The sequence below is a fragment of the Aricia agestis genome, chromosome 4, assembly GCF_905147365.1.
Source record: "Aricia agestis chromosome 4, ilAriAges1.1, whole genome shotgun sequence".
Classification (NCBI taxonomy): Eukaryota; Metazoa; Arthropoda; class Insecta; order Lepidoptera; family Lycaenidae; genus Aricia; species Aricia agestis.
In genome coordinates, this window is record NC_056409.1 from 6,684,383 (window position 1) to 6,696,719 (window position 12,337).

The following is a 12,337-nucleotide window of genomic DNA, read 5'->3' on the forward strand; positions in this document are numbered from 1 at the left end:
TCATAAAATAAATATAAAATTGTTGCTACTTTTGTTGTAGGTACCATACATTAAAACCTACGAATAATAAAAACTTTAGAGGTGTCAAGGGATCGGATGGAACGAAGTTATTTCTTATGTACAAAAAACAAATATTTAAGTATATTTAAAAAAAAAAGAGAGACAGAGAGAGAAATACGCGCTACCCGGCTTACAACTACAAATAGCAAAAAGCACAGACATAGACCAAGATAGATACCGCATGTCCCGCGAAGTACATAAAAATAAAAAAAAATAAAAAATGTTTTATTCTTCACACAACAGGAACTTACAAGATAATTAGGTACATGAAATATTATACTCAATAGCTAAATCTTTGTGTGAACTGGAGCCTAAACTAGGTGACCCTGTATTTCAGGACTCCAGGTTCCACCCGCAGATACAGTAAAAGGTGTTCGCGCGAGTGTGTGTTCGTGTGTGTGTGTGTGTGTGTGTGTGTGTGTGTGTTTGTGTGTGTGTGTGTTTGTGTGTGTTTGTGTGTGTGTGTGTGTGTGTGTGTGTGTGCGCGCGCGCGCGTGTGTTGTCTGTGTGTGTATGTGTGTGTGTGGGTGGGTGGGTGTGTGTGTGTGATGTTTGTATATTATGTGTATTAATATTTTTATGTAAGTAAGTAATATAATATTTTGTTATAGTTTTATATTTTTATAAGAATAATATTATATTATTAACAATATACATACATATACTTAAATCTTAATACATGATATTATGATAAATACACATATACACATATTATATGGATTATTATACTAATTTATAATTTTTATTAGGTCTTCTGATTCATTGTAATTTAGTGTAAGGAGCCATTTTTTAACGAGAGTTTTACATTTGTTGCGTGTTTTGTCGTAGATATTTATTAATTTATTTATTCTATTGTAGATATATGATGCAAGGAAGGATATATGACGCGTATAAAACACAGTTTTGTGTTCAGGTATACTGCATACCTTATCTGATCTTCGTTTGGTATGTATATCAGGGTCATATGTGAGCTCAGAGTGTTTGTATAATGTGACATTTAGAATATACAAACGTCTGATCGATAAAACTTGTGAACATTCGTAAGGTTTGCTGGTGGGATATCTATACGGTTTTTTTAAAAATAACTTTGAGTAGAGACCGTTGTGCGCGTTCAACATACACATGCAGTATCTATCTTCTATGTCTCTAGCAAAAAGTGTCGCGCCAACTTTTTGGTCCTCTAGCCCCCTTTCGCAACGCGCGATAAGGAACTTCGTTCCTCAATTATTTATTATTCGTTGATTAAAACCTTTTTTAATAAACCACACTCGCAACTAATAATAACTTTTTAACACTAGTTTGTTACTTTTATGCTAATTATTACGTGACCTCGTCCTCGTATGGTTATCGTAAAATTGGGGCGCATCTAAAATTTTAATCAACTCCCGAGGGCCAGGCCTGAGAAATTAATCTGTATCACAAACTACTAGTATTTTATTTTGAATTTCATAGATCAATGTCAATCTCAAATCAATGTCAAAATCAAATCAAGGTAATTATGGATGATTAATATAATATTTTTAGAACGAAGTAAACATTCTTCACGTAAGACCGTGTAAGTCTAGTGACTTACAGCATACGTAAAGAGTGGTTACTTCAATTACTGTAGTGGAAACTCGGTACCAACTAAACTCACAGTGCCAACTAAAGTATTTAAAGAGAGCATTCATATAGAGCACAAGCAGGTACATGAACGGCATTCTTGCAACATAGTCGGACATAGACAACAGAGGAATGAACAGGTCAATACGTCTGGGATCAACCATGTGCGGGTTTCCTCACGATGTTATCCTTCATGAGCGAACTAAAAGTCTACCCACTAGGCCACGGACGCTCTATGTATCATTTGGACATGAAAAAGCTATAAACCTCAATATAACGTTTGCTGCAATACTCCCGATGTTTATAGTTATTGCTGAAGTTGTGATAAAATGATAAAGTTCTGTTATAGCCGGTCGTAGTTGCATACTTTTGGTTGACCACTTATTTGCGATCGATCGTTTTGGCTCGATTTGGCCGCTACACCGCGAGATTATAGGCAATTGTATATGTAGTGTGTGTTATAATTCTCGGTAATTGCATAAATTGTAAAATCAGCTATACAGGTTGTAACAAAAATAAGTGATAATACTTTAGGGTGTGTACGTGTTCCTTGCAGAGAGTTAACTGTGAAAGTAGCAGCTCTGAAAGACGATTTTTTTTTTCACTTTTGTATGGACAAGGGCCCGAGCGTCACGAGTTTTCCCATACAAAAGTTTAAAAAAAATTTGGTCTTTCAGAGCTGCTACTTTCACAGTTAACTCTCTACAAGGAACACGTACACACCCTAAAGTATTATCACTTATTTTTGTTACACCCTGTATAATATACTAGCTGTCCCGGTGAACTTCGTGTCACTTAAAAACCTTCCCTGGACTTCTACGAATATTTTAAGACTAAAATTAGCCCAATCCGTTCAGCCGTTCTCGAGTTTTGCGCTTAGCAACACATTCAGCGACTCATTTTTATATTATAAATTCGTGGCATGGCGAGTTAACTCTTGCGAGAGTCAGTCGTCTGCCCATCGCCTACCTATATTGTTGTGCGAATAAAGTGTAAGCAACGCAATTAATTATAATAATCACATTACCGTGTTTGGTTTTGTGGGATTTTGCTACAAATAATAATATTATTATACCTTTCATATTATGGTTATTGGTTTCTTGCACACGTTTCTTATATTTGGTTTGAAAAACTCATACTAATTAAGTTATGACCTTGCCAATTCATAATATTGTTAATTATTTTCGCCCTTCTACACGAAATTCTTTTTTAACAATTTGTACGAATAAATAGATCATGCACAAGGAATTATATCTCCATATTGGTTAAGAGATAAACCTACTTAAATATTCCAAGTAACATCGCGATACCACTTTAAGTGCCCTGCATAAAATACTCTTCAACAAATGTAAATGCTGCTCGAATTGAAATCTTACGAGGGCCCTTCAAGTATGGAATTCTGACGATTTTCCGTGGAATTTATGGATTCACTTTTGGCATGTTCCAAAGCGAACGCGGTTTACTTATTAAAATCGCTGAATACATTTTCGAAATACATTAGCTACGCGACATGTTGTGTCTGCTTAATTCATGAAGCCCTAAGCGGCCGCATCCGGTCGCGATAACAATAGATAAGCTATTGTGTCTCGTTATTCCACGATCGATGGGTTGAAGCAAAAAGAGTAGGTATAATTATATTACCTACGTTTTACCTTTTCTACAAAAAAAATGTGATAGAATATGATTTATTTGTAACTTATTTCGTATTTTGGACCATACATCTTATAGTATTATGTCATGGAACTTATAACTAGTCACCTTTCTTATCCAGAACTGACAGTGCCTGAAAACTTATAATGTTAAATGGCTAACCTAATCATAATATTGTGTACACAGGTTGATGAGATACAAGCATACTGGAGCCGGTAGTTATAAATGGACTTTGTGAACATAGTTGATTGCGGTTGTATCCAAATACGGGCCACTGGGGTTTATCTTACAAATGGGGTATGAACATATCTTAGACCGTTCACGCGTAACGGCCCTACCACTGTACAGAGCTTACAGACTTAGGACTCCTCGCACACTATCAGCCATAATAATAATTAACAATAAGACTAGAACTCATGTTGTTATATCTTATGTATAAATGTTAGATAAAGGCAGTAATAAATTAATCCAATTTATTTTTACAGGCAGGTTTATAAGATAGGTTCTCAAAAATTAACTGCATAAATCAATACTGGCTATAGATAGCTAAATAACTATTTATCGTGCATAATATATAGTTTTAAAAGCTCCGCGGACAACACCTATTATAATAATATTGTAAAGAGTCGCTTTATGAGCCAAACAACATTAGTAACAACATTATTGTTGTTACTCAATCCTATAAGGCTCACACAACTTACAAGTATAATTTTGAACGTAACTAGTGAATTGGTGTTTGTGTATTTTCGAGTAAAAGTTTTTTTCTTTTGCAATAATGGGCTGTTTTGACAACAATGCCAGGGGTAAAACTATTGTTAAAATATCCCCATAGCATCAAAGCAGTTCTAGAGCATTAAATTTTATAACGTCACCTATTTTTACCTCTAGCGGTAATGTGCGACGACTCTTAGTAATTTTTTTTAAAATAATTTAAACAAATAAATAAATAGAGCATTAAATTTTATAACGTCACCTATTTTTACCTCTAGCGGTAATGTGCGACGACTCTTAGTACTAGGCGACCCCCATCCCCATCATAGGAAGCGAGACCGCACCTTGTAACCTATTTAATCTGATGTAAACTGCAGCAATACACACTGAACTTTATAAACTCATCCGGAGCAGCCGCCATTACAAATAGAAAAGCGGGATATTTTCCTTTGTATTGAAGATATCTGAGAATGCACATCAGCTATGCACTTTCTGTATTGCGATTTATACAATGCTTGTAGTCAAGCATTGTATAAACACAACAAAAATTATTCTATACTAAACTAGCTGTCCCGGTGAACTTCGTGTCACTTTCCCTGGACATCAAGGATTATTTTAAGACTTTTTTTTTATTCTAATTTAAAGGGCTTTATCGCTAAGCGATTAAGTCGCCCTGGTAGGTAATCACTCAATATATTATGTAATATTAACTAATAAATATAAATAATAGGCATAAAAGCTTTCCTGTATGGTTATCTATTGATAAGCTGCAATAGCAACCTGATCTCCCCAGAGAGCGGAAAGACTAGGATACTATTACAGCCACCTACTTGATTAAATTAGCAGAATCGGTTGAGCCGTTATCGAGTTATAGCGTTACTTACTCAATTGGAAATCCATTTTTATAATTATGTATAAATAGATGACGCCCGCAACTCCGCTGCGCCAAAATTCAAGTATCGCGCGGGAACCGTACATTTTTCCGGGATAAAAAGTATCCTATGTCCTTTCCCGGGACTCAAAGTAAATCTATACCAAATTTCAGCGAAATTCGTTCAGTGGTTTGGGCGTGAAGAGGCAACAGACAGACAGACACACTTTCACTTTTTTAATATTAGTAAGTATGGATAGTAAAAGTATGGATTGGATAAACAGTATATCGCTAAAACGCTGAGACTTTTCGGTATATAATGTAAAACCGAATGATCAGCTCAGTTCACGAGGGTCACGTTCGAAGGCTGGGGAACATTTTTTCTTAGATTGTTAACTGGTCCTGACATTGATTTATTATCACTATCAGAGGAAACGATCCTTCCACTTGATGTAAACATCACTTTATTTCTGTTTCGCAAACATCGTTAGCATGATATTCGTATGATATATTGTACTACCAGTGTTACTTCTGAGATTGGATTGTTGAAGAATTGCGGAAGAAATTCTTCAACAATCCAATATCCAAATCCAAGAAAATAACGTAGCTCTTGAAGAAACTTATGGGAAAAATACACAACTCGTAAAACCAAAAAACGAACTCTTCTTTATTTTCATTATGGTTTATTTTATTTGTTTATTTTGCCTCCCAAGATTCGTAAATTTTTCATTGAGAAACAATACTCATAAAATTATGCGTACTGCGCGGTGCTCAAGTACTTCCCACAGACTTTTATTTAAATCTTTTGAGTAATTTTAATGTAAAAAGATAAAGCTCAAGTATAGGTTATTTCTTCAAACACAAAATAGTAGGATAAAATGATTAAATAATGAAAGAAAGTATGAAAAGCATAAATTGCTTGTAACAAGCCTCCTGCGAAAATAAACGTCAGTTTGTTAGTTTAACACCCTTGAAATAAAGGCTTAGTTTATCTCCGGCGTTCAGTTAACGTTTAATTCCATACTAATGCCGTATTGTACCAGCCCCCATTATCCACCAGACCGTGGCTGGCTCAACAATATGAGTTAAATACTATAACGAGAAGGTGACAAGAAAGATAATATGCAGAAACTAGAACATGTTACGTGTGATAGCTTATTCGTTTAATTTTAATACGAAAGTGTGTTTGTTTGCCTGTTACCGCCGCCGCCGCCCGAACGCGCGATTTTTCGGTTACGGCCTTTCCACATCGCCACGTCACGACATCGTCAACGTGGAACGGCGCGATAACATGGCACGGTACGGTACGTAGACGACGAAGAAATTGGATATCTCCTACTCCTTTCTTCTGATTAATTTTGTTGCGGGTCCCAAGACAGATTTAGCTTGCCCCTCGGGCATCCCTGAGATCATATCAAAGGGTTTTTCGTGGTTGGTTGCCACTGTTGATCCTGGCGACACAGGAGTTGCAGTGGTGGGAATGTGTGGTGGGCCTTTTGCCCGTTGTAAAAAAAAAAAGACGTGACGTGAAAATGTACGTCAACGTAACATGAAAATGCACGTCATGGTGTAGAAACATTTTACGTCTTTTTTTTCTTAAATCTCTCTCCATGCGGTCCATATCAAGATAAGTAGTGTAAAATGTATCAGTTTTTACAAGGCATGGTAATGTACAATATTCCTACATCGTGACGTGCATTTTTACGTTACGTTAACGTAAATTTTCACGTCACTACAACGGTCGTTGCCACGTTACCGCACCGTTCCACGTTGACGACGTCGTAACGTGGACATGTGGATAGGCTCTACACTGCGTCATCATACATTTGCTACTCATCTCGCGACGTAGACACCGAACCACGTATTCGCGTAGCTGCATATAACAATTTCAATGTTGTATACTACTACATCGATTCTCGGGAATGGACCTAAAATATTTTTTATCGCGGGGTTTATTAGGAATACAGTTGCATAAAACGTCTATTAACTCATCATCTGCTATAGATAATAAATATGACGCATCAAAGTAGGGCGTATAATATTATAGCCCATCTGCACTTTCTACCTTTTGCATAATATATGCTAAGAACCAAACTATCAGGTCCACTTGAAAATGCAATTAAATAACCATTTAAGTAATCATAATTAATCTTAGAATTTTAATTTCGAAACCTTAAATCCGGCTTATCTTATCGCAAGATGATCGATGTCATCGCCCTTTAAAAAGGGATTTTGGCTGTAATAATACAAATTAAGATAACTTTGAAGAGTCGGTTTGGAGGTTTCGAAAGAAAGTTGCTACGATCTAACCAAATTGGATTTTAATGCTTCTTGTATCATACCGAGATAACATAAAAACAGGTTGAAGGTAAAAAAAAAACTGCCAATTTGTAATATATATATATATATATATATATATATATATATATAAATTGGACGGCTGAACGGATTGGGCTGATTTTAGTCTTAAAATATTCGTATAAGTCCAGGGAAGGTTTTAAAGTGACACGAAGTTCACCAGGACAGCTAGTAATATATAAAAGAGAATTTTATATTTTGTTAGTCTCGCTAAAGCTCGATAAAGGCTGAACCGATTTGGCTAAAATAAGTCTTAAAATTTTCGTGGGGAAGGTTTATAGTATTAAGAGGAATAAGTCTATACAGGGTGTAACAAAAATAAGTGATAATACTTTAGGGTGTGTACGTGTTCCTTGTAGAGAGTTGAAAGTAGCAGCGCTGAAAGACCAATTTTTTTTCACTTTTGTAAGGGGAAACTCTTGACGCTTGGGCCCTTGCCCATACAAAAATAAAAAAATATTCGTCTTTCAGCGGTGCTACTTTCACAGTGAACTCTCTACAAGGAACACGTATACACCCTAAAGTATTATCACTTATTTTTGTTACACGCTGTATATAAAAAGAAACATATTAAATATATTTTTGGGATCTACGTCGCAATCACTAATGAGCTGAATCATCATGAAGCTTTAGCGACAAGAGCATGACTTTCGCAATAGCTATTTATTTATTAGGAGATTGGTAAAAAGACGTGATACGTGGGACGTTTCTCACAGAAAACCGGCGTGAAACAGCTCTTGCGCTGTGTTTCGCCGAGTAAGTGAGTTTAACGGAGGCCCAATCTCCTGCCCTTTTCCCTTCTCTACCCTCCCCTATTCCCTTCCCTACCCTCCCCTATTCCCTTCTCTACCCTCCCCTATTCCCTTCCCTTTCCTTCCTTACCCTCCCCTATAACCCTGTTCCCTCTTAAAAGGCCGGCAACGCACTTGCAGCTCTTCTGATGCTGCGAGAGTCCATGGGCGACGGAAGTTGCTTTCCATCAGGTGACCCGTTTGCTCGTTTGCCCCCAATATTTCATAAAAAAAAGGCGGGTATATCTTAAAGTTCACGACATTATCAAAAAGTAGGGCTCCGACTATCACAATCGCCCTGTCAGGTATTTATCCGGTTGAATTCCACCAACCAAACCTACCTCCATAAACCAGATTTTGCTGAATCAAAACTCGTTTGCAAAAATATTGACGAGCACAGAATAGTTCGGAGCAACAATATTTCCCGGGATTAAATTGTCAAAGCTAAATTCCTAACTGAACGTTTGACAACGTAAGCCTCGCCATTACGTGGAAAAAGTAGAGCATTTGCATGCACCGGGCCATTGAAACCATATTTTTACTGGTTTAGTTGTTCTTACACCGTTTGTCTAATTTTCATAATTCTGAGTGTTCATTCTGAAGTTCTCAGTGACCTAGATGTATGAAAACGTGTGCGGTACGTGGGGATTTATTAAACTTTGTAAGTGCTAGTGAGTGGAGGTGAAATGTGGTATTTCGTGCAAGAAAATGTAATAGTAACTGGTAACGCCTCCGTGGTCTAGTGGGTTCGATTCCCGCGTTGGAAACATGTTATTTCCAAGTTTGGTTAGGACAATGCAGGCTGATCACCTGATTGTCTGACAAGTAAGATGATCCATGCGTCGGATGGGCATGTAAAAAGTCGGTCCTGCGCCTGTACTCTCGCCGGTCGTGTGGGTCTGCCGTCCCACTGGGTTATGAGAGTAAAGGAATAGAGAGTGCTCTTGTGTACTGCGCACACACTTGGGCACTATAAAATTACTCCTGCGTAGCTGGCCTGGTTTCAATGAAACCGGCCACCGTCACCGAAACCGTTGTGGGAGCTATTATTATTATTATTGTTATTATTAATAGTAACTGGAGAGGAAAGGAAAATTATTATGACCAGGTTATTATTACACTAATTTTGATGAAACTTAGCAGATAGAGTTGGCTATGGTAAACTTTATATCGCTGGAATTTGTTCTCACGTAAATTCATATACATGTTATTAAAACTCGATTAACCGGACTAATTGTAATCATTAGGATAATCGAAATTCGAATACGTATAAAGTAAAGCGGGTTTGGTACGTAATATGAAGAACATAATGTCATATTATGTTTATTACAATTAATAACAAGCACGTATCAAAGGGAATCAATGTTAATTGAGTAATTAGTATAACTGAGGGCCGAATAAGCCAGTTTTTATAGTGTAGTACGAAAATAATAGCTTTGTCCACACTGTGCCTTTTTCTATTCGTCAAGGGCATCAGGGCAAGGGTCAACAGCGAACGTGAGGCATGCCTGCGACGCATGCCCTCTGAGTCAGAGGGCATGCGTCGCAGGTCAGAGGCTCTGACCGTATCCAAAAAACAAAAATGACAATGTTGGCATTGCGTTCGTTGACGCATTCAATTATTGAATGCGCCAAAACGAAATTTGAATGAAAGAAGATGACGAACATTGAAGACGAAAGCGCATAGTGTGGACATAGCTAATCATGGGTACACGGGACTATAGGAAAAAAACATATTTAAGCGAGAGTTTAATCTTATAAGACTCCAAAGTTTAAAAGACGTTATAACAATATATTTTATTGTTATAACGTCTTTTAAACATATTTAAGCGAGAGTTTAATCTTATAAGACTCCAAAGTTTAAAAGACGTTATAACAATATATTATATTGTTATAACGTCTTTTAAACTTTGGAGTCTTATAAGGGCCGTGTTCGTCGGCGTATTTTTGGACAAACCTTTTATTGCGCATGTCCAAAAGATGTCATGGCAACGCCATAACAAGTTGCTGGTCAAGTCGTAAACAACGTCTTAATTGTTTATACATGATTAAAATAATAAAAGCTAAACATAAATACATAAGCCTAAATTGTCTAACAGCCGCACAAATAATTTATTTAACACTATCATGATAGTGTTTGATTATTTTGTTTTGGAAAATATGGATATGGATCACTTGGAAAAATTTAAAAATTTAATTGTTTCTTTTTTATGAAATAAGAGGGCAAACGAGCCAACGGGTCACCTGATGGAAAGCAACTTCCGTCACCCATGGACACTCGTAGCATCAGAAGAGATGCAGGTGCGTTGCCGGCCTAGTTTTAAGAGGGAATAGGGTAACAGGGGAGGGTAGGGATGGGAAGGGAAGGGAATAGGGGAAGGTAGGGAAGGGAATAGGGTAGGGGATTGGGCCTCCGGTAAACTCACTCACTCGGTGAAACACAGCGCAAGCGCTGTTTCACGCAGGTTTTCTGTGAGAGCGTGGTATTTCTCCGGTCGAGCCGGCCCATTCATGCCGAGGCATGGCTATCCCACTAGGTTTGATCATTGCAACGCCACCAACAAATTGCAATTGGGTTAAATGTCAAGTCGTAAACAGTTGTCGTTGCCATGGCATGACATGATTTGGACATGCGCAATAACTAGGTTTTGCAGTGAATGCGCTAAAAATTACGCCGACGAACACGGCCAAGAATAAACTCTCGCTTAAATATGTTTTTTTTTTCGCATTCAATAATTGAATCCTTGTCTAATTTGAAGAAGTGAGTTGTAGAACACGATAACTATTATTTTGTAACATACGGGCATTTACTCTTTTTTCCTTTTAATTTGAACAAACAAACGTACTTATATCTACTTTATCACCTGAATAATAATAATTTATCTGGCTACACATATAATTTGTTTTACTTATTTCAAATAATTTTTCCGGCCTTAATGCCACCATTTATTCAAAAAACGGCATTATTTTACTGTTACTTACCGTGTTCTTCCACTCACGTCGTTAGAAAAGTATTTTAACAGATAAAGACATACCGTAATATTTTTATCAGTAAGGGGGTGTGACTACATAGCCTGTTCGGGGTTTCCTTATCAAAATGGCCAGGCTTTAATGAAACCACGGATCTCTGAAATTACTTTTTTAATAAATCCTCGCTGTTCCCCGCCATCTTCTAAAATAAAAATATTGTCTAAACGATTTCCAACGTCTGTGTTTTAAATTAAAAACAGAATTCTTATATTGAGATATTCTGATGAACGTTGTTTTGTTTTAATATTTATGAAACGGTCGGCCCGATGAATACCTAAGTTTTGTTGGAAAATCATTTAATTGTTTTGTAGAAAACCTACTTAATTGTTTTTTATTTGTTTTATATATAAATATTATATTATATTATGCGCCTTTACTACTACGTTTCGTAGGCTTCGTGAATATAAAAGAATATTTACGTACGAATACCAAATGCCAAATTATAAGTACTTGGTGTACTATTCAGTTTTCCCCATTACTAAAAACTTAATATAATATTTTGTCCGTTCAAGTAGTCTGAACATAATATAATCCCACCAAAAACATTCAAAAATGTAAAAGAAGCCAAGCAAAATATTGCATTATGCATAGCTTTAATACTTCTGTCGTAAAAAGTTTTCAGATCACATTCAAGCCAAGCCTTAAACTTATTTTGTAATTTAAATCAACATTGAGTAAATCTAATATATAAAATTCTCGTGTCACAGTTTTCGTTGCCATACTCCTCCGAAACGGCTTGACCGATTCTCATGAAATTTTGTGAGCATATTGAGTAGGTCTGAGAATCGGCCAACATCTATTATTCATACCAAAAATTATTTATATGGCAAAACAACGTTTGCCGGGACAGCTAGTGTATCAATAGATTTCTCTCTTGGACTATAATTACTACACGAAATCAACAATAATTTCTAGGTCAAATTTATCATTATGTATGAGGTTCAGATATTGGAGAGCAGTTTTGTATGTAGAAACATCGGCCCATTAGCTCAGTTGGTTAGAGCGTCGTGCTAATAACGCGAAGGTCGCGGGTTCGATCCCCTCATGGGCCAAAATACTTTTTCAAGTTATTTTATTAAAATTAATTTCAGCAGTTTTTCTTGTGTTCACGTACATGCTATTAATAATTACTACTTTAATAATTATTAATCACTGCTATTTATTTATAATAATTATTTACGAGTTTTCAACTGCGTATCCAATAAAAATAAACAATTCAAAATAATTGTGTACTTATTGTTTTTATAAACTTTTAACTTCGCTT

The 12,337-nt window shown here is 36.4% G+C and overlaps 1 non-coding gene across 1 annotated transcript; it reads left to right on the top strand.

Annotated features, from left to right (window-relative positions):
• Positions 1 to 12,051: 12,051 nt before the first annotated feature.
• On the top strand, positions 12,052 to 12,125 carry Trnai-aau. The gene has a single exon. It is a non-coding gene; the product is annotated as a tRNA-Ile (tRNA).
• The last annotated feature ends 212 nt before the right edge of the window (positions 12,126 to 12,337 follow it).